Source organism: Equus przewalskii, chromosome 15 (genome assembly GCF_037783145.1).
Source record: "Equus przewalskii isolate Varuska chromosome 15, EquPr2, whole genome shotgun sequence".
NCBI classification, from domain to species: domain Eukaryota; kingdom Metazoa; phylum Chordata; class Mammalia; order Perissodactyla; family Equidae; genus Equus; species Equus przewalskii.
Window position 1 is genome coordinate 22025224 of NC_091845.1, and position 26545 is coordinate 22051768.

Below are 26545 nucleotides of genomic sequence, written 5' to 3' on the forward strand. Positions count from 1 at the left end.
TCTCCACGGCTCACGCCCTCTTGGAGTCAGTCTGGAGCTCACAGATGGCTGGTTCCTCTTTCCGAGGCGTGTCTGGTCTCTGTCGGCCCTGTGGCAGGTTGCGGAGGACTCGGGGAGCAGGCGTCTTTGCAGTCCATGTGGAGTCCCGTGGAGACAGCTGGTAAACAGTCCTCCTCGACAGAAGGCAGCAGCGGCATTTGGCTGCAAAGGCGCACAGCCCCACTGCCACCATCAGTTTAAGAGAAGGAGACGCATAATTCCTCCGTGAGCCCGGGCAGCAACTGAACCTTGTTCATTTCTGAATCTTGCACTCTGGGCAAACGCCCATTGGGATGAGTTGCAAAAGTGTTTCTTGTTTGTTTCTTTGTTGCCCAGGAAGGTGGACTAAGTTATGAGTGACTTGGTTTGCCAAAATATGGTTTCTCTTAGCGCCATGCTCTGGGAAAGGGGACCCCTTCAGTAAGTTGAATCTCTTTTCAGAGAAAAAGTGTTTTAAAATTAAATTTAAGTTAAAGCATATTTAAATGGAGTTATTAAAACATTTGCGATATAATACCAAAGGTGCTTGTTTATTAATGCAATCAATAACACGATCTAGTGGACCATAATTTCAAAGTAGTCTGGAATGTGAACAGTATTTTGCAGTGTAGCCAAGCACTGTAATGAGATATGAGAACATCTGTGGTGTCTGCTGGAGACTGAGTGGCAGGTACTGCTACTATTTCCAGAGTTTGTTACCTATATTCATAACGGAAGGAATGCTAAATTTTAATTAGAAGCTAGTAATGACTATTTTTAAAGATGTAATTTTTACGATAGTCCAAGTTCTATCCTTGAAATCTATGTGAAAATCTCTTGGGGGTCATGGTTCCCTGACTAAAATTCCCTGGTCTCGGGGCTGGGGTGAGGGTAGGATGTGGAGGAATTTTTGAGGTGATAGAACTGTTCAGTGTTGATTGTGCTGGTGGTTACGTGGCTGAATACATTATTGCTGCTAATGGAGGCAGTCGCTGCAAAAATCCCTTTCGTGTCAGAGCTGGATTTCTTCCACAATTATCCGGTGCTTTATTGAGAGTCAATGTAGCAATGGTGGTCAAGGGAAAGGACTCTGGAACAACTCCCCGAGTTTAAATCCTGGCTCTGCCAGTTATTTGCTGTGTGACCCAGGACAAGTTAAGTGACATCTCTGAGTCTCAGTTTCATCACATGAAAATGAAGATGATAATGACTGTGCCTACCTCATGAAATTATTTGAAGATTAAATGGGAGAATATATTTAAAAGGCTTAAAATAGTGCCTGGCATATAGAAAGCACTATAATGTCATCTAAGTTTTAGAAATGCTTGGGGAAGAGGCCAAGGCCGTATGAAGAGCTCAATGAATGCCAGTGATTGCATCAGTAATCAGAAAGATGGTACTTGGTCAAGAGAAGTTAGTCATTAACAAAAAAAGTATGTGTGGGTGTCCCTAAGACGCATCAGCTTACTTGTTACTGTTCTTTTGAATGCATTTGAAACATCTTTTCATTCATCTTGGCTCTGCCTCAACTTCAGCTGTCAGATGGCTCAGCTCCCCAACATCCCCTTCCGTTTCCAAATAACTTCCCCTCCTGGACCACCTTGCATGATGTGTTTCCAGAGAACAAAGACAGTGCATTTCATGCAACGTTTGCAAATGAAAATCGCACCCAAGGACATAATAAAGGTTCCAGGTCTCCTATAAAACCCCGGTTGACTTACACAATGAATGCTCGGCTGGGGTTATTAGTTATGATTGATACGTGGTACTGTTCAAATAGTCTACAAAACTGGTGAATATTTACAACGTGGCAAAATGTTCCCCAGGCAAGTTTCCAGCAGAGCCCTGCTGAGATTCGAAGCCTGAGGTGTTTCTCTAGTTAGAGCCCAGTTTGTGAGCTTGCAAATTACACACAAGCGAAGAATTTATTGAAAATCACTTTCTATGCCATATACCAGGCAGCAGCTCATTTGTCTGGAGAACCAGAAACCAGGGAATCATGGAAACCTAAAATCATAAAATAATCCAAAAACTTCATGTAAAATAGTTTCAGCCTTCCTCAGGTAAACTTGCTCAGGTAAACTTCAGGGGCAGTTCATAAGGAGGAGGAGAGGGAGCATACAGGATACAGAGATTTCTTTTTAATGTCAGTAAAAATATTGACAGTGAGGTACTTATGTTCTGTAAAGTCACCCCAAGCATGGAATTTGCTAATAGCCAGCTATCGCTCCTAAGGGAAATACAGGGCCAGCTTCCTGCGAATCTCTGGTCACAAAATTCTCATCAACTAATCATACATAACCTTGTTTTATGTGTGTTTCTATTTGCAGACACTTTCCTATATATTGTGGCTCTGTTAGTGTTGAGCTCACGGTGTATAGCACTATAACTCACGCCTGAATGAAACTTACCTAACACACATATTTTCTTCATAAGGCACGTCCCAGCCTTCTTATGCCTAGGAACACTAACCAGCACTTCAGCACTATGCTCGGGGGCCATTTTAAACCGCAAAGTTGCCAACAAAAAGCACAAAAGTTTTTTTTAAAAGTTGCTCTAGAAGGACCATGAGAAGGACACTCGTTTATGGTGTGAGAGCTGAAACAAGAAGGCTGAGCGTTGCCTTATTTGACCTTAGCTAGGGCCTTGCTCAAGAGGTCCCTCAGATTTTTCGCCCCTCTGCCCATGTCTGAGAATGCTGGCAAATGCACCACAAGTATTGCTTTTGGGGTTACAAGCAAATTTTAGCAAGTAGACAAGTTTGCAAATATGGAATTCGTGAATAATGAAGATCGACTTTATAAATAAGATAGTCTCACGAAAAAGGGCCTGTGTGGTCTATTGCTCACTTCCTGAGCAGCATTAGCTGAGTATAGAGCTTCCATTGGGTAAATGCCCAGGGAGTCGTATACGCGTGCCAGGGCTCGCCCCTCCCTGGCTCGGAGCCCGACAGTCTCTCCATCAGAGAGCGGGCAGGACTTAGGGGTCAGCACACTCCTGCCTTTGGGCCAGAGCCTGCACACTGCCTGTTTAGGTACAGTCCCAAGCAAAGAAAGGATTTTTTACTTTTAAATGGCTAAGGGGAAAAAAATCAAAAGAAGGCTATTTCAGGACACTTGAAAATTATATGAAATTTAAATGTCGGTGGTCATAAATAAAGTTCTACTGGAACACAGCCACGCCCATTCATTGTCAACAACTGCTTTCTCTCATGATGCAGAGATGGGTGGTCGCCAGAGAGAGGGTATAGCCCAAAAAACTGAAACTGTTTACTCTCTGGTCCTTTAGAGAAACATTTGATGACCCCTGATCTAAACACGGCTGGTTGTTACACTGGAGGATCTTGCACAGGCAATTAAAAGCTCTGTATGGCAGTGAAACTCCATGTAGCAGGGGAGGGGTAAGTTCAAGGCAACATAAAATAGGGCTTCTCCCTTCCCCACTCCCACCTCCTCCTTTCAATACAAGTTTACATTTCAAATCCCTGTGAATTAAATAACTCAAGAATATACTTCGTGTGTTGAAGCAGATTAGAAAGTATCAGACTGTTTCCGTGAACAAATCTGTCGCCACCAATTTAAATGCAGTTGGAGGGAATTCATCAGGGCGAAGAGAAAGTGATGACACCAACTCTTTTGTGTTGAGGTTATGCAGTGAAATTCCAGTAGCTTTGTTTCCTATCAATTAAGAAAGTGAAGTTCATTTCATTTTGTCTTTATTTGGAGTTTTAATAGCTGAAAGTTCTCTTAGAGATCATTTAGACCAAGGCTATACAGGAGAATTTTCTGCAGAGTTGGGCGTGTTCTGCATCTGTGTTATCCACTATGGTAGCCACAGATATATGTGGCTATTGAGCATTTGAAATATGGCTAGTGCAACTGAGGAATTTAATTTTTATTTTGTGTTCAGTTTTAATTAAGTTGAAATAGTCATGTGTGGCTCGTGGTACCTTATGGAACAGGACACATCTAGACTCAAGATAGCAAACTGGTATGCAGGTTTGCCTGTTTGCCTTGCAGAGTGTTTTTAAGGAGTTTGGATTTGTTGCCAACATATAAAGATGGGGAGATTTTATATAAAGGTCCAAATTCTGGCTTTCGTGGAAAATTGGAACATCTAGAGACACTGGGGCTGCTCTTTCTGAATGAGACCCGTGATCTCTAGTCCCCACTGCTCCCTGTTGTCTTACACTCACCCTGCTGCATCATTTTCATTACCTGCTTAATCTCTGTTGGCATTTGAATGTGCAATCTCTAGTCTAATTCAACCCTGTACTTTTCATGTGGGAAACTAAAGCACAGAGATGTTAAGTACCTTACCCAGAGTCATCCAATAATTAATACTTTGGCTCACTCCAGAACCCCTGGCCGGTGCTCTCTCTACTCCAGGGCCCTGAGGAAATCTCTGGGTGTGTGTGGGTGGTGGGAGAGGCGGGTATTACGCACTACCTGGGTGTGTCTGATCTGTGCTCACAAGCCTCATCCTCCCCTACTTCCAGGCCGTGCATAGGTTGGACATTGGGTGAGTGAGGTCTCTGCTTTCCTCCCATCTGGGCTGACTCAGTGAGAGCCACAATGGGCAGTGAGGGCGTGGGAGGGAGAGAGGCCTGAACTTTCCCTGGCCATTTTCCTCTGCAACTTCCTCTCTCATTGTTTACCTCTGACATCGCCAATGTGCTCAATGACGGCGCGTGTGATAACCCATTGTGGGCGCTTATCCACCCTGGTATCTCTGCTTCATGCAGTTCCTCTGCTCATCTGGGTCCACCAGTCTTTTTCCAAAGGCCTTTTGACTTACTTCTGAAGTCCTAGTCAATTAAATCTTGGGCCAAAATACTTACTTAAGTCCACAAAGAAAGCTTTGAAATAGTGTTTCACATCTGAGAGTTAAACTTTATTGGGCATTTCTCCATTTTCTTGTCCTGTTGAGATCAAGACTAACTCAGAAAGAGGAAGTTTAGCTCAGTGACTATGGGGACATACTCACCTGGATTTGAGTCCTTGCTCTGCGGGTTGCCAGGTCAGTGACCTAGGGAATAATCCCTTAACCTCCTGAGCCTGAATTTCCTCAAGTGTCAAAGTAGCTACTTCGCAGAGCTGTGGGTGAGGAATAAATCTGATAAGGAATGTAAGGTAAAAAGCGTGGCACTTGTGACATATGATGGCTCTATAGATGGAAAGGATGTAGCATTCGTCTTCCCATACACCTTACAGGCTTTTGCTAGACAGGGATCTGCTAGTTTCATCAGGCCACATGCCTTCTCAAATCCTTCCCTGGGGTTACTTTGTGTTATAAATTCCAGCAGATCAACCACCTTGACCCATTTTAACCCCCCAAATCTCTTCCTGCGTTTCAATCTGCAAGTTCTGCTGTGTGTACTCTGCATAGAAACTTCCGTTGACTGCTTGCTCCTTGACTTAAAAAGCTCTCTTCCCTCCTTTTCCCAAGTGGAACTGGTATCAATGTACTTCTGCCGTGCTGCAGGATGGGGAATGGGTATCTGTGATTTTTGCCTGCCCAGCATTCAGTCCCCCTTCTTCTGATAAGAGAACCCCACCCAACTTGCCCTTTGGCTTAGTGAGGCTGCTCCACCAGCCTTTTCTGGTGTCAGGGTTGCACATGTGGCTCAAGTCTGGACAATCAGAGCCAGTAAAGAATAACTGAAGGACTCTTGTTGGAATTATTGCGAAAGAGAGTCTCTCTTTCCACAGGGGTTGCTAAACTAGCTGGATGTGAGCTTGGACTTGCTAGTGGCTGCCTCTAGCTCCATTGGGAAGGGAGAGTGAGATCAACACAGAGTAGAGAGAACTGAGAGACAGAGAGAGACGGAGTCCAGAGCATCAGGGCCTGAAGCCAGATACCCCTGGAGTTTTCAGTTATGTGAGCCAGTCAACTCCCCACATTCACCTTTATTGGATTTATTTATTCGTGTTTGCTTTGTCCAGTTTGAGTTGGATTTCTATCCCTGTAACTGAGAGTTCTGTTACAATTCTCCCCTTTCGATATCTAAATGGCCCTCAAATCTGTCTCTCGATATATTTCCCAGCTAACGTGAATCTATTGGCTGGCTTGAAACTATCAGATGTATGCAACTATCACATGTATGCAACGTACATTTTCTCCCTGGGGTACTTTGCTATCTGGGCTTGTGGTGCAGTTGACTCTTTTCATTTGGGCTATCTGTGATTGTCCATTCCCTACCTCAGATCTGGATAATAAACACTTTGCAACCCAAGTGTATTGGTTTCCTATTGCTGCCATTGAAGTTGCCACGAAGTAATTAAAAGACTTAACAATACATATTTGTTATTTCACAGTTTCTGTGCATCAGGAGTCTGGGCACAGCTTAACTGGATCTTCTGCTCAGGGTCTCACCAGACCAAACTAAGGTGTCAGCTAGGACCATGATCTTGTCTGAAACTCAGAAGCCTCTTCCAAGATCGCTGACTGTTGGTAGAATTCAGCTCATGACAGTCGGAGGGCTGAGGCCCTTAGCTCCTAGGGCACACCTGCAGTTCCTCACCATGGGGCCGCCTCCACAACATGGCCGTTTCTTCATCAGAGACAGCAGGAGAGTGTCTTTCTCTCCAGTCGGCTAAGATGGAGTGATCCTGGGGGGGACAGCTCATCGCCCTTGGTATATAACATAACCTAACTAGGGGAGTGACATCGCATCATCTTTGCCATATTCTCTTGGCTAGAAGCAAGTTACAAGCTCCAGCTTCGCTCAAGGGGAGGAGATTTCAGAGGGCATAACACCAGGGTGTGGGAATCATGGGGGCCGTGTTAGAATCCTGCCTACCATGCCAGTTAACCTCCCGCCAAATGGTCTAAACCCAATTCAGAGTAGTGACATTTATTGATTAGTAAAGTTGCTCTGCATACATGGTATAGATTTAGTAAACCTGTCTTATTGGTTATAATGTGTGTGTGTGTGCGTGTGCATGACAGGGTTGAAAAAGATAGCTGCAGTAGGCTGAATAATGTTCCCCAAGATACCAGATCCTCACCCCTGGAATCTGTAAATGTGACCTTATATGGTAAAGACCTTGCGGCTGTGATCAAGTTAAGGTTATGAGAAGGGAGATTATCCTGGATTATCTGGGTGGGCCCGACATGCCATCACAGTGTCCTTATAAGAGAGAGGCAGAGGGAGATAGGAGAGACACAGAAGAGAAGGTGATGGGAAGACACAGGTAGAGGTTGGAATGATGTGGCCACAAGTCAAGGGATGCTGGCAGCCACCAGAAGCTGGAAGGCGCAAGAAAGGATCTTCCTCAGGAGCCTCCAGAGGGAGTGTGGCCAGCTGACACCTTGATTTCAGCCCAGGGAACCTGATTTTGGATTTCTGACTTCCCGAACCATGAGAGAATAAATTTCTGCTGTGTTTAAGCCACTCACGTTGTGGTAATTTGTTACCACAGCCACAGGAAACCAGTATAATGGCCATACTGTCTTATTTAGAATCAGCTTTGCACCTGAGGTTTTTGAGCCTGAAGACAATTTGGCCAGATTTCGATCTAACTTATAAAATACAGTCAAGTGTTGCTTAGTGACAGGGATACATTCTGAGAAATGTGTTGTTAGGTGATTCCATCGTTGTGTGAACATCATAGAGGGCACTTACTTACACAAATCTAGATGGTACGGCCTACTACACACCTAGGCTATGTGGTACTAATCTTATGGGACCACTATCGTAGAGCCGGTTCATCGTTAACTAAAATGTTGCTATGTGGCATGTGACTGTAATATTGCTCCCAGCAAGGTCCTTGGAATACCTGCTTTGCATCTTTTGAGATGCTTGTTTAGAAATAGGTTACTCAGAACCACCTGCTAAACGGTGCCAGTTATTAAGGGCAGACCACAAATTTGGCTTTGAGCTCTTGGTGCTACATGGTGGTCAAGGCAAAAAGTGCTCCCCAATGTAAAACGTTTCATATTTAATCTGAAAGTATGATATTTAGTCTTTCTAACTGGGAGGGCAGGGCACTTTATTCAGTGGGGAGAGGTGTCTAGTTTTCCTTTTGTATAAGTGATTAATTCCACGGCAGCTGCTATCTTTTTCTGGTCCTTAATATGTCAACCAGATATTTTAAATATTTCTTCATTCAACAAACATTCGTTGAACCCCTACAATGTGCCATGAGGGGTGGAGATATGATAGAGACCAAAAACACACAATATTTCCTGCTCTCAAAAAACCCACAGCCCCATGGAAAAGACAAAAATTAAATAGTTCCATGAATAAATGTGTCATTGCAGACTAAGTTAAGTCTGAAGAAAAGAAACACGTTTTCAGGATGTTATTTCGCAGAAGAACTTTGCCTAGGCTGGAGGATCTTGGATGGCTTTCTCCTGGATGTGGTTTTTCAGCTGAGAGCTGAAGATGGAGTAGGACTCCGCCAGAAGAAGGAGGAAGAGGCCCAGGATTCCTATGGGGCAACAAGATGCGCAATGGCCGTATGACCAGATGGTGTGGTAGATTTGAGGACTGAGAGGGCAGTCGAGGCGCAGGGTAAGGTGAGACTGGAAAGGTAGGCAGGGCCTGACCATGAAGACTGACCACAGAAGACTCTTGAAGGAAGGTCAAGTACACATGGTTGAAATGAAAACAAACGGAGGTCTAAATCTGCTCCCCAATCCACCACATCCTGTGACCCTGCTTCTCTTTGCAAGTGGTTGCCCGGCCTTGAGAAGCCATTATGGGGCTTTCTCTACATTCATTTCAGTGAGTCACTCTTATCGTTGTCTGTACAGAATACACATATCTAGTATTCCTTTCTTCTCACTGGGCAGTGGCCAATGCCTTACAAGGCCTGTGAGTGTGGGTCTCAGCCTAGGTAGAAGCCAAGATTAGAAAGACAAGAGGAGAGGTCCTCATGGGCACCAGGAGGACAACACAGCTGCCTGCAGAAAGCCGGCTGGACCTGCTTCCAGGGCACACCCCCTACGTTGGGTGGACACCTGTGATGGTGTTGAAATGCAGCACCTTGAAATGTGCTACACGTCACACCCAATTTAATGGCAGTGCTAACCTGCGGCAAGAAACAATATCTATTGATTTAACCCTGTTGGAGATCTAAGATTACCATTGACTTTTTCTGCCCATGGACCACTAGACTTTCATTGAAGGAACACTTTCTAATTAAAAGGAAGTATTATTTTCCCTTGCTGAAAGGAAGAACCATTTATTTTCTAAGATGCATGGTGCAGCCACATAATATAAATTCGTTAGACGGGCGGGGGCGTACTGTTAGCACAGAACTGGTTTGCGCTACTCATCTGCTTGGCGGGCAATCCTATTCTAGTGTGTATCTCTCTATCGTTAAAGCAGTATATTATTTTCTCCTGCTTAAAGTCTTTGGAGGAGGGTGTTGTGTGTTTAATACAAGAATATATTATGGTTCTATTCATATATGCATCGATTACCTGTAAGCACCTTTCTTCTTTGGATTCCCTCTCTGTATGAATGAAATATCGCTGTGTGATAATTTCTAGTCTCCCTCTGGATATAGGAGCATACATGTCATGAGAAACAGGTGAAATTATTCCATATGTATACCTCTCCCCCAGGCCAACATCATCCTTATTGAAAAGAAACAAATTCAGTATAATGAAAATACCAATAAAACAGCCAGAATAATTCCAGAAGTTTCCAAATCTCCAAGGGAGGAGAATGGTATCTGTGTAAACAGAAGAAATTAAGCAAATAGAAATTTTTCTCCCTTCTTTTCCCTTCCATCCCTGAGAAATGACTAGGAGCAGCTTGCACTGTGTTCTTCTTCTTATCCTTTCCTCTACAGCTCACAGACTGTGAGATGCAGGGTTTTATTGTCTTCATTTTGCTGCTTCTCGAAATGCTGCACATCTTTGGGATGCACGGTGAATTCATCACGGTCTCTTAAGATTAACGAGGCAATCAAGTCAAACTGTAATGCCAGCGAAAGAGAAGAAGAGGAGAAACCTTGCTATTTCAAGCATCTTGCATATTTGTCTCTGTCTTAAAGCCACTGTTAGGATCAGATGACACTTAGGGAAGCCGGGATGTGAAGTGAGGTTACAGTGATTTGTGAATGTACATGTGCGGTTTTGAGAGGGGTGGTACGGGGGAAGTATTCCAGAAGAACTGGTGAGGGAACCTGGGATGCCTAATTGGCTTCAGGTGGGACAGAGGTGAGGGGAGGTACAATGCAAGGTCAAGAGATCTGACTCTTACATCAGATTGCCTCAGGTCCAATCCAGGCACCACCTGGCCAAGTCCAGTCTAGCAAAGTGACCTTGAGTAAGTTGCTTCACTTCTCTGGGCCTCAGTTTCCTTGACTGTAAAATGGAGATAATCAGAGTAATGTAAATGGAGAAAGAGTAATTGGGAGATTAAATGAAATTATTGTACGTGTAAGTACTTAACTCATTCGTGCTCAGTAAATATTAGCTATTGTTTTTATTGATATTTTTGACTAGTTTCTCATATTGGTCTAGTTGGGCATCTTTAATCCAGTCACTCAACATATATGACTCTTGTGCCAAGTATACGCCAGGCACTGTGCTAGGTGTCAGGAAAGTAGTCATGAACCATTACCAGAGACAATGGGAATTCCTGTAATAGAGATCTGAGTAGACCAAAGGGGAGACCATGATAACTCTGAGACCCACCTGTGCTACAGGGACCCACCAAGAAGGTGTTAATGCCTGGAGGGATGAAGCTCCCCAGTGAACTTGGAGGATCTGGAAGGAAAATGGACTTTGTTGTTGGCATTCTCTCAAGGATGCTCTGACTGCCCTCCATCCACTGCCGCCCAGGTCCTCCTCCCCATCCCTGCTGCCCAGAGCCCCAACTTGAGCATCTGACACAGTAAAACTTAAATGACTGGAGAGGCACATGTCAAGTTTTCTTTTTTCAAGGTATGCTTTTTGGTGAGGAAGGTTGGCCCTGAGCTAACATCTGTTGCCAATTTTCCTGTTTTGGTTTTTTTTTTCTCTCCCCAAAGCCCTAGTACATAGTTGTATATCCTACTTGTAAGTCCTTCTAGTTCTTCTACGTGGGAGACCGCCACAGCATGGCTTGATGAGCGGTGCATAGGTCCGCACCCAGAATCTGAACTGGTGAACCCTGGGCTGCTGAAGTGGAGCACGGAAACTTAACCACCACACCACGGGGCCAGCCCCTAATGTCAAGTTCTGAATCTCAGGTAACTTGAGTAAGTTCCTGATTAGGAAGATATGAATGCCTCGTAAGCTTGCACTGCATTATATAACAGCCATTGTGCTTAAACTGAATCTCAGCCACAGGAATTTTGAGCAAGGGCCTATGTTACTTCTCTGGCTTACTTCAGGCAGTCTGCATTCCACCCTTATCTCCTCCACCTCCCACTTCTGCCTACTTTGGTTCCCCTGTGCTCTCTCTAACTTTTGGGTTATCAGAAAAACATGCGTCAATAAAATAATATCAGCCTTCTGAAAGTTGGCCAATCTGCCACACAGTCTAACTCCAATGACAAACTCTTCTACCTTCCAGGTGTGCTTTTCCTGTGACATCAGTGTCCTCTGTTTCTCTTTCCATTGTTCTAATTCAAAAGGTCTTTTGAATCTGCATTTCAGTGCAGTGTGCAGTTAGCCTGGGTTTTGAAACCTGGCTCCACCACCCGCTGGCTAGAAAGCCTTGCGTAATTTTCTTAACCCTCTACTGCCTCATCGGAAAAAAAAAATGGGGATAATCAAAGTACCCGCCTCCTAGGGATGTTGAACACATGAGTACATTAGTAGGTGAAAAGTGCTTAAAGTAGTGCCCGGCACGTGGTGAGCAGTCAGTAAATGTTAGCCATTATTGTTGTCCTCTAGAGGGAAGTGAGATTTCTAGCTACATCAGCAAGTGAGTAATATTCCTGCTGTGTTCTGAGCACTCAGCCACTTGTTTCTGCAACTCGGCTTAAAGACAATCAAATTTAAAAATCACTCAGTCAGGGGTTTGTTCGGAATTGTTCAAAAGCATGGCCCTCAGAAATTTTTCACTTTAAGAAGAGTGTGGTGAGACTAAGATTTGAAACTAGTGTGTCATTAACCAGAATTCCACTGTGAATTCTATTTCAACCGCGTCCCCAGGATATTGTCCAGGCTATTGTGAATGACTCGCTACTTGATGTGATGGACTTCTTCAAGGCTCCGCAGAAAGGAACGGAGGGTCGGCTTTGGAACTGAAGACCTTGCTCAGTAGGCAAATATTTTTGTGACGGCAACGAGACAGAACATTTCTAACTCCTCATGCTTCTGACAAAGAGATTTTCCTTGCCGAGGGATTGGGCCCTGCGTGATTCATATCCTGTGGGATGAAAAATAGAATTCAGAAACCCAATGCTGTCGACTCCTCCCTCTCCATCCTGGGTTTGAATGGTGTTGCTTAGGCGCATTTATCATCATCCACATGTATCTCGCTTCAGACTGAGGTGGGGTGCTCAGTTGTACTTTCTGTGAGTTGAGTCACATTTGTAAGTACTCTCAAGGCAAAGAGAACTTAAAGGAGTCCTAAGTTAAGCCTTCTCAAATCTAAAGAAGCAACTCAGAATTTAAGCATGGCTTGCATACTGGTGACTAACAGTTTGAATACCATGTGAATGAGTAGCCACCATATAGGAAATGGGGATGGTTTATATACAAACCTGGAATAACTTGTTCTGGTGTGCTTTGTTTTAAAATCAGAGTTCTGGCGCTACTGAGCCATCATTTCCACTTGTCAACACTCAGAGCTAAATGGCAGTATCCGCTTTCGATTGGGCATACCATCTTCAGTCTTTCATAGAAGTACACAGCCCACAGGACTCATAGTTTTCACCTGGCTCACCCTCCTCGGTTCGCAGCCCCTGTTCTGTAGGCCAAGTACAGATTTTGAAATATTAGATTTGTATAAAGTAGAATTTTCTATTACAATAAAAAATATTGTTTCCTTTTTTCTTTGTTCCACAACCTTTCTCTTATTTACTCTTCATTAAAAGAGAATGCTATGCCTTCTGGGTAAATTGTCACACTATTTCCATTCTTCTCAGTGGCTAGTCCTGGGTCATACTTACTTCCTGTGTCATCAGAGGACATCAGTTTGACAGTCCACCCCTAAGTGGAGTACTTATCCAGAAACAGCCTGTACACACACTGCGTACACTCCCATACGCTTGCACTCACGTACACGTTCACACACTCACACACTCATATGCTCACACATTCACTCTTTTGCACAGGAATGCCAGTAAGATGTGCAGACTTATCAGAATTTCAGGGCTGATATAGGACCTGCTTTTGGAACTTGAAGTTAGTCAGACTTGGTTGATGGCAAGTCACTCCAAAAGGAATGTCAGGACAGAGAGGAACAGTCAGGAGCAAGAGATGGGCTCAGAGAGGAGGTGGGAAGCTGCCAGAGGTAAGCTTTATCCTTTGTCCTTTTGCTGTATAACCTGAGGGCAGCAAGCCAGGGTCTGTTCTGTGTACTAGTAAATCTCATTTGTTGTCAGGAAATCTGACCCATTTGAGGAAAGGGTAGAGTTCTTGTTGGCATTGCTGGAGGATCTGGGGATCCTGGAGGTAGAAGAACCCATATGAGCAATAGAAATCCCAGTTTGAACTGGCTTAAACAGTAAGGGGTGTTTATTGGCTTATGTAACCGAGAAAGCCAAAGAGTTCTAATTTCAGGTGAGGCTTGATCAAGAGGCAGGCACCATTCTCTGAATTCTCTCTGTTCTGCCCTCCCCACACATGGACTTCATCATCATATTTTCTTCCTTTATAGTAGTGAGACTGGCAGTAGCAGTTTAATCCTCACATCTGTCCCTTACATTTACAGAGAAGAGAGGGCACTTTTATCCCCAAATTCCAAGCAATAGTCCTGAGAGTCCCTCTAATGGACTGGCTTATGTCCCAGGTCCACCATACTAATTGGTTTGTGCTAATTAGGTCATCACATGGGTTGTGTGTGGGTGGATAATGTCTAAAAATTGCATTTTCACACCAAGTAGGAGGATGGATGTTGGTGGCCACGGTGCCACCCAGCCAAACCCTTTGCTGTCTAAAGGGCATCAGGCAGTAGCTCTTTATGTTCCTCATACCTTATGGGGACAGATGGATGACACACTAATAACCCTGCTCCCGAATCGTTATAACCTTTGTGCAGTAGACACAGAGAAACGGAGCTGTGCCTAAGAATCTCCCTGGTTTGTTTCCTTTTTTACAAATTATTTGGAATCTCTCCTCAGCCCAGGAGATTTGCCTCTTCGCATGAAGGAGAGAAGTTCAAGCATCTAATTCCAGGAGAATGATTAAGCCAGAATTTGCTAGTAACCTACTCCTTCTTCCTTTTGTGGCCCCTGCTTTACAAAGAAGTGCTGAACCAAGTGATAGCCAGTGTCCTGCTGAGCCAGTCTGAGTGGCAGAGCAATAGACACTACTGTGCTGAAAACCCGCTATGAGCCGGAGACTGTCCCTGTAGACGCGGTACATATATTCCTCATTAACAACCTTAGGAAGGAGGTAGTTATCGCTCTGTTTTACAGATGACAAACCAGACCTTAGAGGGGTTAAATAATTCTTCCAAGACTATAGGGTGGGTAGGGCAGAGCTGGGATTTTTACCCCAGGATGGGCAGAATCTGGCTTCAGCCCTGAGCTTCTCCTCGACCTCTCTCTCTGTATAAACACACTCTGAGAGTCGGCCCTCGGGTGGAACTTGGGGCCAAGCTCTCCAGTCTTCCCCTCCTTGCTTGAAATTCTCCTCACCCGTGGCCATCCTTGCTCCAAGAGTGGCCCTGTCCCTGTGCCAGAATCCACACGGTGTCTCCAAATGCTGGTGGCCTCCATCTCAGGAGAGCTGTCTTGTTTACTGCCCCAAGCAGACCTACGCTGTCCAACCAGTGCTTTCAGCCCTGACTCTTTTCTCATTTCATTTCCCCATTTTACAGCATTTTCCGTTCAAAATGTTCATGCCCCAGGTCCTCCTTCACCATAGCCGTGCAATCAATTAGCTAATATGTTCCCCAAAGCTGGTGGGTTTTTGTATTAAATGTCCCATGGAGACAGGTTTACTTTTCAACCAGGGCGTTCTGGAGAAAGTGTCTTGCTCACTAGGTGGAAATTTCAGACTAGCAAGATGATGCCTTGGGGGGCATTTGGCTCTTGAACCACACTGGTGAGGCAGCGGTCTTTTGCTTGCACATGGGCGAGTCCATGTTTGCATTACTGACTGTTAATTGAAAGGAATGTTTTATGTTCCAGAAATGCAAGGTTCTCCATTACTTCAAGGGGAACTTTCCAGGTTTGCTCCTGAATTCCTTTCCAGATACAAATTTCTTCCTAATTTTACTTTCCCATTTCACCTGTGCATTTTCTCCTACCCATATCACTCATAATCTTGATCAGGGGTCAGCAGGCCATGGCTTGTTTTTGTAAGTAAAGTTTTATTGGCACACAGCCATGCCCATTGATGTATGTATTGTCTCTAGCACTTTCCCACTACAACAGCAGAGTTGAGTAGTCACAATTGAGACCTGTATGTCCTGCAAAGCCTAAAATATTTCCTGTCTGGCCCTTTAAAAAAATGTGCTGACCCTGAACTGGGTCATACATACTCTTCTATAACCCCCTAACTCCTTTTCCCACAACGTGACCAGGAATAAAAACTTCACATAGCCTGGGCTCCCACAAGAAAAGACAAAATCAAATGCCTGATTTTTGAAAAGGTAAAACACAATCTCACCCACAGTCCAGTCTTAAGGAAAGCAAATGGGTGATGCTTCTGCAGCCACTCCCTATTTCTGGGCCCCTAGCAGACATTGCTAATCAATCATAGCCTCTTTCCCACTGAACCTCAGATTCTTTCTTCAAAGCAATGCCTAGGCAGCCACTACCAATCAATCAGAGTTGGCATTTGAGTGGAAAACTGTTTTGCATCCCCAATCCAGTGACCACCATCAGATCAGAGAACCACATAAGACAAAAATCATGTTTAATAAATAATCCTTGAACATCCTTTGGCTCGCCATGTCAGAGACAGACATAGCATCTCTTATTAAGTCCAGAGTTGGAACTTAATCCACTGTTTCTGTTTCTTTGATTAAGTACCAGATGAAGCACTGGGCTTGTGATTAGGGACCATGTTGTATGAAAAATTCCTCCACCTCATTTTAAATAGGAGATTCATTACAGTGTGCAATGCCCACTCTGTGAGAGGCACCCAGGAACTGAGGCCCACTGAGAGTATTCTAGAGTCCCATATCAATGTCATCCTCATTGAGTGGCTTTGTACCTGGAATCACTGACACTATTTATGTTATTTCTTTCTCTCTCATGGCTGACTCTTACCCTCTCTTTTAGCCAGGCTCCAGTTGTGGAATTCATATCAGATAAAAGCACATATACAGTGTTGCCAGCGGCTGGAGTAGAGGCGTCTGTAATACCATATATATGTTATATTTCTTAAACCAAGCTACACTCACCCCGTGTTCTGATTTATTCAAATTTCAGGAAGCCCCCAAAAGACACTCTTTTCAAATGCTGGTGGAGATACTTGCTCAAAAACCTGGCATTAATGATGATAGATAAGAACTGGCTAAAGATAGGCATCCATTAACAGCTGTGGGAACCTGCCCCAAAGGCCATATTTGCTGCCACACAACAGACTGAACTGGCCTACGGAGAAGAGGTGATAGGTGAGTTGCAAATGAGGAGGCGGCATCATTTAGTAGTTTCTGGCTTCTTTTTTCCTCCAGTAGTTGGAGAGGAGGACAGGAAGGAAAGTGAATATTTTACAAAGGAAATGTAGCAAGGCTATTTAAAGGGGCAGCTGGCGGGAGATTATGCCCCTTCTTACTGACTGGGGAGCATCTGAGCCTGTAGGAATGATAACTCTTGACTGGAAGGATCCAGACGCACTGGGACACTTTGGTTGGAGCCTTGCACAGTTGGCATCTTGACAGCAAAGTTATATGCACTGCCGTGAAGTGTCAGCTGGAACCCGCCGCAGGTTTTTCCAAGAGCCATTGTTCATCGAACTTGGAGCTTTAAAAGTTGAGCCAGTGAGAGTGCGAGCGTGCCTTTGGCGAATGAAAAACATTAAGCCAACCTTGGCAAAAGGTTTTAGCATTTGGCATCTTGTGTCTTTCTGTGTTGGATTTATGGAAAGGGAATGAGAAGTGCCCTCCCAGATGGCAATACTGAGGACCTTTTTAATATTGTTTTAAGCTTTTAGATTTATGGGATCCCAAGAAAATTAATATTGTGGTATTATTGATATTCTTTGGGTGAAAAAAGCAATGCATCCCTTCCTGGAACAGGTGGAAGAATTTAATAAGTATTATACCCAAGGTACTGGATAACCAAATCATTGAAAATGCAACAGAATACTATTTGAAATCACATTAATATAAAGGCTGTTACTATTAATATGTTGCATATCCCAGGTTACTCTTACACTAAGAGGGACCAAGTTCAATTTAAATTTTAGTTGGATGGGCTGCCATGGAACTAGAAGGCTCTTTCTGTAGACCAGAAAGCAGATCACCATGGATGGTTTAATTTCTGGCATAAACGAGAGAAGGACTGGGAAATATAGTATTGGAGTAAGCTAGACATCGTGGTGTGTTCCAAAGGAAGAAGGTCATGGTTTAGCAATGATCTTCCCTTAGTTTGGGTGTTGGTTTGCCTCAAAGGCAAGAGACCTTGTAGAGAATGTCTGCTGTTTCCGCTGCCCAGCATCCCTTTACCCTCTTCTTCTGTTAACAGGAACTGCCTTCACCAGGGGAAATGTTCTTTCCACACTTCCAACCAAGTTGTCTGGTAGGGGGCTGCCAATCATGGTAACTTACCCTCCTGGACCCTAGGATGGTTCCTGCTTCTGGTTGAACCAATCACTACTCACACACCCATCCCCTCCACCCTGGCCACAATGCTTATGATAGTCAATCAGCATCCTTTCTTAAGATTTAACTTACTGGAGCTGGCAGGGGAGAGCTCTCTTTCCTTTCTGATTGGTATGTTACAGGGACATGCACCTGGAGTTGCCTTTGTTGTGGTTTTATACCCTGTCAAGATAGCACACCCAAGAGAATGAAAGCACAGTGCAAAGGAGCACACTGGAGAGAATGAATGAACCACACAAAGGAAGCAGTGGTAAGGGCAAGGAGAAAGAAAGAGAAAGTTCTTGGCATCTCCAAGCCCCATTCGACCCTGCCTGTTTCCCAGTTTGGCCACATACGCCCATAAATTCCCTGTTTTGCTTAAATTAGTTAGAATTATGTTTCTATTGTTTGTAAGCAAAGAGCTTTGATAATAAGGACGTTACAACTTCTGTGTAGCTAGCACCCTGCATTTCTCTCCTAAGCTGCTGGGCCGCGTTTCCAACCTCTTTCATTCGTGCCTGCTCCAGCAAGCTTTCTTTGAGTGCCTGTGACTGTGCCAGCACTGTGAGAGGCCTTGAGGCTGAGACTATGAGGAAGACAGTCGTGGTCCATGCCCTGTTGGTAGACACGCATGGACATAACAAGACCTCTGCACCCTCTTTCTGTTCCTGTGGCGTTTGGGGTTCTGAACCACCTGACTCACCTTTCCGCATGCCTTGTCCTCCTTTGTTGGTGTCCTTGTTCCCAACTGCTCACATGAACTTGACTTTTTATCTTTCTTGACCTACTTTGTTTGCGCCCAACTCCATCCAGTACCAAGTGCTAAATTCATTGCTCTGCCTTGATTGTTGGCCTCTGGGAACCCCAATGTCTGCTCTGTCTGGTCTCTGAATCTAACCTGTCACTCCCTAAGGCTCAGTTTCATCATCTGTAAAATAGAGGTAATAATAATACCTATACATAGGTCATGGTGGGGATTAAATGCTTAATGGGTAACAAGAAATCAGTATATAATAGCTAAAGTTGTTATCTGATACTTCTAACTCTAATAAACAGGTTTAAATGTAGAATAACATCTTTTTCATCCTTAGTATTAAAGAAAATAGTAGTAGGAAAAGGATCCTCTAGACTAGAAAGCTTCTATATTTTTTATTTTAATTTTTCAGCATTCTATTATTGGGCAGGAATCTCAGGGGGACAAACACATTTGCGCTGAATTTCCTATTTGAATTTTCTTTAAGAGAACCCAGAAGAAAATGCTCCTAGAAATAGATTTGTCTCTGATTCTAGGTAGAAATAAAATGTGCAAAAAGAGACCAGTGTGTCTGTGTGTGTGCATGTGTACATGCACACATGTGTGGAATAGAGAGACAAAAAATTCCTTGCTTCACAAATGGAGTATATTTGAACTTGTAAGGTCAGACCATGTTCTTAAGCCTCTTTTCATTTCAAGCTGATTGCATTAAATGCATATTTGAGATTTCTACACTTCAAAACCTGTCAAACCTGTTTCTCCGCTCTGTGAAGGATCCTGGAACCGTATTTGAATAATGCCTGATAGTTCATAGTCTTGGGGTGAGCAGCAATGGCAAGAATGGGGTCTGCTTCTCTACTTATCTCCCTTCCTCCTTGTTGAAATCCTTGTCACTAAACCCTGTTACTTTGCTAGAAAAGGACCTCTGGCAGAATGCTATGATACATGGCATTCCCTGTTGCATTTACTATTAAATGAATTCCTTAGTTAATGGAAGCAACTGCCCAAGTAGTTAAAAGTGGGATGTGCTAAAGTGCTAAAGTGGGGATGGTGATAATGCTTCTGAGTTGCTGAGGACGTTAGGGTGGGTTGGTGGATGTGAAACCCCCTAAGTCAAGGTCTAACACACAGCTTCTTTTCTTAGGAATATTGAGAAGGAGTAAATCTTCCTTTTCTGAGAAATATCTGTTTGCCCATTTGAGGCCCCTGAATTCACGCTAAACTTCACAGCATCTCTGTGATCTCAGCCATTCATATAAATAAGGTGGTGTGGATCTTACCTAGAAAGGTTTCTGTTTTCATGCAATTATCATCAGGATTGTCTACACATCCAGCTGCTTCTGGCATGTCCTCCTGGATGTTCCACAGATACGCAAGCGCTGTTCCTCTCCTGCATCCTGTAGTTGAACCATTGGTACCATAATCCAGACATTACAGAGCTGTGTGTGCTTCTTTTAAACAAAATAATCACTTTGGATCTTTTTCAACTGTTCTTTAGCCAGCCATTTCCATACTTGCGTCTCATTGGTTCCTTATCCCTTTTGATTGCTGTATGTCATATACAATATAAATACATATTAAGATGAGTTGTACTAGCTCCTGATGCCAACAATCTTCCACTACCTTCATGTCATAGTGTCTGTAATCTGCGTTGCCTATTTGGATATTAGATGTCCAGGAGGCCTAGGAGTGACTGGGAAATTCACTTGGTACATCTTAAATTTCACAATTGGTTCAATTTAGTCCTACATATATTAATTAATTCCCTACTAAATGTGGAATATTGTGTTAGGCTCTGGGATACAAAGACAAATCAATTATACATCCTGCCTTTGACAAAGCCTCCAGTCTAATGTGAACTGTGTCCTTAAAGATCTTCTAAAGTAACAGAGAAGTCACACGTTACTTGGCTTAATTAATAAGGTAGCATATTATCTCACAGAAATGGGCATCCTGAAGTAGGGCAGCTCCTGTTTGCACACAATACTTGAAGGCTCCATTTTCCCTTTTTGGTGGTTGTTTTGCTTAAACTGAATCTCTGTATTGGCTTCATCCTCCAGCTGGCAGCAAGATGGCTGTGCCAATTCCAGGCAAGCTTTCCCAGAAGCCCCCTCACTAGAGTTTCCCTTAGGTCTTAATAGCCGAGTTTGGATCACATGCCCTTTTCTAAACCAATCATGTGGTGAGGAGAATGGGATTACCATAACTGGTTTAGGCCAATCATTTTTGGGGGAATGGATGCTGGGTAATCGTTCCATGACCACACCAGTTGGACAGACATGAGAAATGAGAAATTCACTATAGTGTGATATGTGCTATGATGGGAGTTGCTATGAGATTCTAGAAGAATTATCTTTACATAAGCTACCATATGTAATCATTTACTGATGAAACTTTTTTTTTTAACTAAGCTAAAAGCTTTTCTGAAGTCTGTATAGATGACAATAACTGTATCCCCTGATGTGTTCCTCTGTGCTTCTTACACTGGGGTAATGCCCTCTCCTCATCAGGGTATTGGGGAGCTTCCTAAGAGATTAGGGGAAAATAAACATGGTGCATCTTCCTGGAACATCATTTACTTATTGTATTTTTAGAAAGAAAATCAAAGATATATTATGAATAAGAATACAAAATCTATGTAAATCTTTAAAATAAAGTAGGTGAATTAAATTTCTGACGGCTAAAATATCTTTGGGACATACGCCTGGCCCTTGATGGTATGCATTCTCTCCCCTTTGCCATGTAGTTTACTTGGATGAAATAGTTGGAGAGGACCAGTCTCCATAAATTTTCAGTATTGTGAAGGAAATTAAATTAATCTGGATGTTCTCCTTTCCACACAAACATATTTCAATAATTGTGGCTTGAAAACAATCTGATGTTTATGGTAGTTGTGCTTTACTGTGTAAATATGATGTTTGCATTTTACATATTTCCATGCTGCATATCTTAAATTATTTAATTCTTTATCCTCTCTAAAACTATATAGTAGCATGTATGGTAAATGCATTCAGAATGGAAATAAAGAATGCCAGTAACTGTTGACATTTTCTCTGCACTCTTATAGTTAATCAGTTAACAGACTTAAGTATTCTGTTTAAAAATAGAAACAGAGAACAAATCCACAAGGCAAAGGAGTTTAAGTCTTCTTATCTTGCTCCTAGCATAACTTGAAGTAACAGAAACAAACTAGTTTCTGAATGTCCCAAAGCACGCTGGAGAGGGGCTTTAGAGAACTAAGCCACTTAGGACAACAAATATGTCTCAGATAATCCCTGCTGCTACTGTCAAGACCTATCTGAATCAGGTCAAATTAAAATTAAGATGATTCAGTTTCAGAGATCTTACACGTCACCTTCTTTCTTAGCACACAGTGTCCCCAACTGTATTAGAAATATCTTGCACTTAAGCTTTTGCCTTCCTGGGTGTCAACCATTTCTCCCGTTGTTGTTCTTTTTCATTTAATGATTGTCTGTAATCCAATACCAGCCTTATGTTTCTCTCCACTTCTTCCTTGGAAAATGCTTCCAGACCTAAGGAGTGGGTTCCAAGCCTCATTATTCTTGGCTCTCAATCAGTTCTAAGCTCTCTCTTAAATTGCACTCAATTTTTTTAAATGAGGAAAGGCTCTCCTTTTGTGGGGCCATGGACAGGTTTTACATTTCTATTGACTCAAATAACAGGATTATTGAGTACCTATGATGAGCCAGGCACTGTGCCATGCAATGGTGCTGCAATGGTGACAAGACAGGCATAGTCCCTGCACTCAAGGAGCTTATGGTCTGGTGGTGAAATCAGGCATTAAGCAGGTAATTGTAAATGTGGTGGAGGTTATGAGAAGGAAAGATCAAGCTGCTGCGATGGGGTGCTCACCTGCTTCAGGGGATCAACATTCAAGCTAAGGCTTGAAAGATAGTGAATTGGGAATTCCCTGGATGAAATTCTGGGGTGGAGAAGAGAGTTCAGGACCAAAGGAAGAGCAAATATGAAGAGCCTGAGGCCAAAGAGTTGGACGCCAAAAGAAGACCAGTATGGCCTTCTGTAATGAGGCAAACGAAACAGAAACATAGACAATTAGCTTAAAAGGTTATTCAGAGAGACAGAGCAGTCCTTGTAGTCAGATCTCATCATTTGAATTATTTACTGCTTTAACCATCATTTTCCCTTAACAAGTAGAAACTTCAACCTGGCTGAATGAATATAGAGTTGTTAGAGTACAAATTAATAGAGTGCCCTAGGATTTCTGTGCGAGCACTTCTCCTTGTGGTCAAGGTCACTAGAGGGAGGGAAATGGCCGTGCCAGACTTCACGTGGGGACACTCATTCTCAGGTTTCTCAGCAGATTCAAATCCTAACACTTTTCGCAGTGGAAGCTGGACCCCACACACCACCACACTCTTTTGATCTGTGGGGGGGCGTGGTGAATAAAGTACCAAATATCTACCCCCTTGGCAATGGGTGCAACCAATTTCCTTTGCTGCTTAAACAATGTATGTGAATTGGGGACTGCTAAGGTGGAAAACAACCCAAAGATCTTTGCACTTAGGATTCTTCCCTTAAGACTCCTTCCAAATATGTTTTTCTTCCTTTAAATCCAATTTACCATGCTACCTTGAATGACTTCTCTAGAAGTACTTGAATTCTGATTATATTGCATGGCCTTTTTCTACTATTTCTTTATTCTTTTTAAATAACTTTTTCGTACATATAGTATATGTTTGGCTAACATAGACTGTCTGTGGAGGGGTCTACAAGAAACAAGGCGTGGTGTAGCCTTTGTGGAGAGGAGAAGAGCAGGGCTGCCACTTACATAGCATTTTCCTGTGGTTTAGATGGAAAACACTCTCCTCAGAGCCATGAGTTATGGCTTATCCAGCAGAGCCCCAGCTAGATTATAACCTCCACTTACTGCCCTAGCCAGATGCCATTGTGCAGTAAACAACTTGAACAATGTTACATAGCAGCTCTGGAAATGAGGAACTAGGGAACACGGATGAGAAGAGAGGCCTGCGTTTGGTTCACTGAATCGCCTTATGTATGATTGCCTGTGCATTTCAAAATTAGAAATTAAAGAGTAATGTGTGCTGATATAGAAAACCAAGAAAAAAAAGCCCCTCCAAAAAGAAATAAAAATCATCCAGTGATCCCAACTCAGAAATCACTATTATCAACACTTTGATATATTTTCCTCTAGCTTTTTTTTCTGTGTGCATTCACTCAGTTTCACAATGGAGTTAATGTTTAGGACTTTTTTCCTGCTTTTATTTTTACTTTGTTTTGTATAATAGGCATTTTTTCCCAGTCGAGAAATTTGAACACGTTTTTCTGAAGATATAAGTACTGCATGCTCATTGTAGAATATTTAGTAAATATAGGTAAAGAGTTATGTTCTATTTTTTTTATCTTGTTTTTCGGTAATGGCTTTGTCGAGATATAGTTCACATACCATAAAGCTCACCTGTTTACAGTGTACAATTCAATGGCTTTCAGTATATTTATAGGCTGTGCAGCCATCACTATAATCTAACTTTAGAACACTTTCATTGTCTTAAAAAGAAACCCTATACCCATTAGCAGTCAATCCCCACTTGCCCCTAGCCTCCCTCCAAACTCCCTCAGCCCTAGGCAATCACTAATCTACTTTCTGTCTCTATAGATTTGCCTAATCTGGACATTTTATATAAATGGAATCATAAAATATGTGGTCTTCTACAACTGGCTTCTTTCACTTAGCATAGTATTTTTGAGATTCATCCATGTTGTAGCACATGTCAGTACTTCATTCTTTTTTATGGCTGAATAATATTCCAATTTATAGCTATACCACATGTTGTGTATCCACTCATCAAGTGACATTTGAATTGTTTCCATTTTTTGGCTCTTATGAATAATGCTGCTATGAACATTCAGCATTCAACTTTTTGTGTGAATATATATTTTCAATTCTCTTGGGTATATACCTCATTCCATTTTATTGCTAAATAATATTACATTATATGGATATACCAGTTTTTTTTTCGTCTATTCATCAGCTGATAGACATGTGGGTTGTCTACACCATTTGATTATTATGAACAGTGTTGCTTTGAACATTCGTGTACAACATTCATGTAAAAAGATTTTTGTAACACATTTTTTTCTCTTCTTTTGGGTATAGACCTAGGAATGGTATTGTTGAGCTATATTGTAATTCTATGTTTAACCTTTTGAGAAATCACCAGTCTTCCACAGTGGCTCCACTATTTTACCTCCACACCAGCAATGTGTGAGGGTTGCAATTTCTCCACATTCTTGCTTACTCTTGCTATTGTCCATCTTTTCGACTGTAGCCATTCTAGAGGGTATGAACTCGTGTATCATTGTGTTTTTGATTTGCATTTCCCTTAAGATTAATTATGTTGAACATCTTTTCATGTGCTTACTAAGCATTCATATGTCTGCTTTAACGAAATGGCTATTCAAATCCTTTGCCCATTTTTAAGTTGGATTATTTGTCTTTTTATGGTTGATTTGTAGCTCTTTGTACATTCTGGATATCAGTTCCTTATCAGATATAAGATTTACAAACATTTTCTCCCAGCCAGTGGCTTGTTTTTTCACTTTCGTGATGTCTAACTTTAGAACACGAAAGTTTTTAATTTTGATGAAGTCCAATTCATCTATTTTTTCTATTGTTATTTATTCTTTTCATGGCATATCTAAGAAACCCCTGCCTAATCCAATGTCAAAAAGATATACAATTATGTTTTCTTCTAAGAATTTTGTAATTTAGCTCTTACTTTTAGTTCTTTGATCTATATTGAATTAATTTTTGTAAATGGTGTGAGGTAGGGGTTCAAGTTCATTCTTTTGCATGTGACTATCCAGTTGTCCCAGAACCATTTGCTGAAAAGACTATGCTTTGCCATTGAATAGTGTGGGCGCTCATATCAAAAATCAGTTGACCACAGGGGCTGGCCTGGTAGTGTAGTGGTTAAGTTTGCGTGCTCTGCTTTGGTGGCCCAGGGTTCATGGATTCAGATTCCAGGCACAGATCTACATACCGCTCATCAAGCCGTGCTATGGTGGCATCCCTCATACAAAATAGAGGAAGGTTAGCACAGATGTTAGCTCAGGGATGATCTTCCTCACAAATAAATAAATAAATTCTTTAAAAAAGTAAAAATCAGTTGACCATAAACATGGGGCTTATTTCTGGACTCTTGATTTTATTCCATTGATCTAAATGTCTATCCTTATGCCAGTACCACATTGTCTTGATTACTGTAGCTTTGTAGTAAGTTTGAAATGTGATCTATTGAAAGTAACAAAACATCCATCTAAAAGCAGCTTAAATTACGTAAGACCATTTATTATTTACATCTTCTTACAAGTCATCTGAAAGTAGGCTGCTCCTGAGTTGGTTTGACATCTAAACAATTCATTAAGGACCCAGGCTTTTACCATCCTCTTTTCTACTATCTTTGCTCTCAATACATGTCCTCTTCATCACAAAATGGCTGCTGTACCTCAGTGCGTGGCGTCTTCATACAACCGTTTCCTAAGCAAGAAGCAAGGGATGTGCTGACAAAATTCTTAGGCTGTTCCAGCTCTTCAAAGAGGGAAATTTTCCAGAACTGTTTAGAAAGCTTCATTTCATATCTTCTTGCCGGAATGGGGTGTCATGCCTTCCGTTACATCAATCATAGTTCATCCCAGGGGCATGACAAATGGCCACCCACAAAATCAGAGTCTCTGAAAAAGGGGTAAATGGCTGATGGATAGACAACCAACACTATGTGCCAAAATACATAAACATGCAAAAAATAAACCAAAATTATCTTTAAGCCCACCAGATTGAGACAATAATGAAAACTTTTTAGGGTGAGGAGGTCTGCCTTAAATTTCTTTAGTGCCAGCTC

The 26545-nt window shown here is 42.5% G+C and overlaps 1 protein-coding gene and 1 long non-coding RNA gene across 4 annotated transcripts in view; one reads left to right on the plus strand and one right to left on the minus strand.

The window, feature by feature from the left end:
- The window catches only part of FRMD4B (FERM domain containing 4B), a 307937-nt gene that overhangs the window by 106684 nt on the left and 174708 nt on the right, over positions 1-26545 (plus strand). The gene's annotated exons all lie outside the window — the stretch shown is intronic.
- On the minus strand, positions 11392-18798 carry LOC139076132 (uncharacterized). The gene is made up of 3 exons (XR_011527421.1): positions 18594-18798; positions 12675-12880; positions 11392-12337 (listed from the first exon to the last, which is right to left on the minus strand). It is a non-coding gene; the product is annotated as an uncharacterized lncRNA (long non-coding RNA).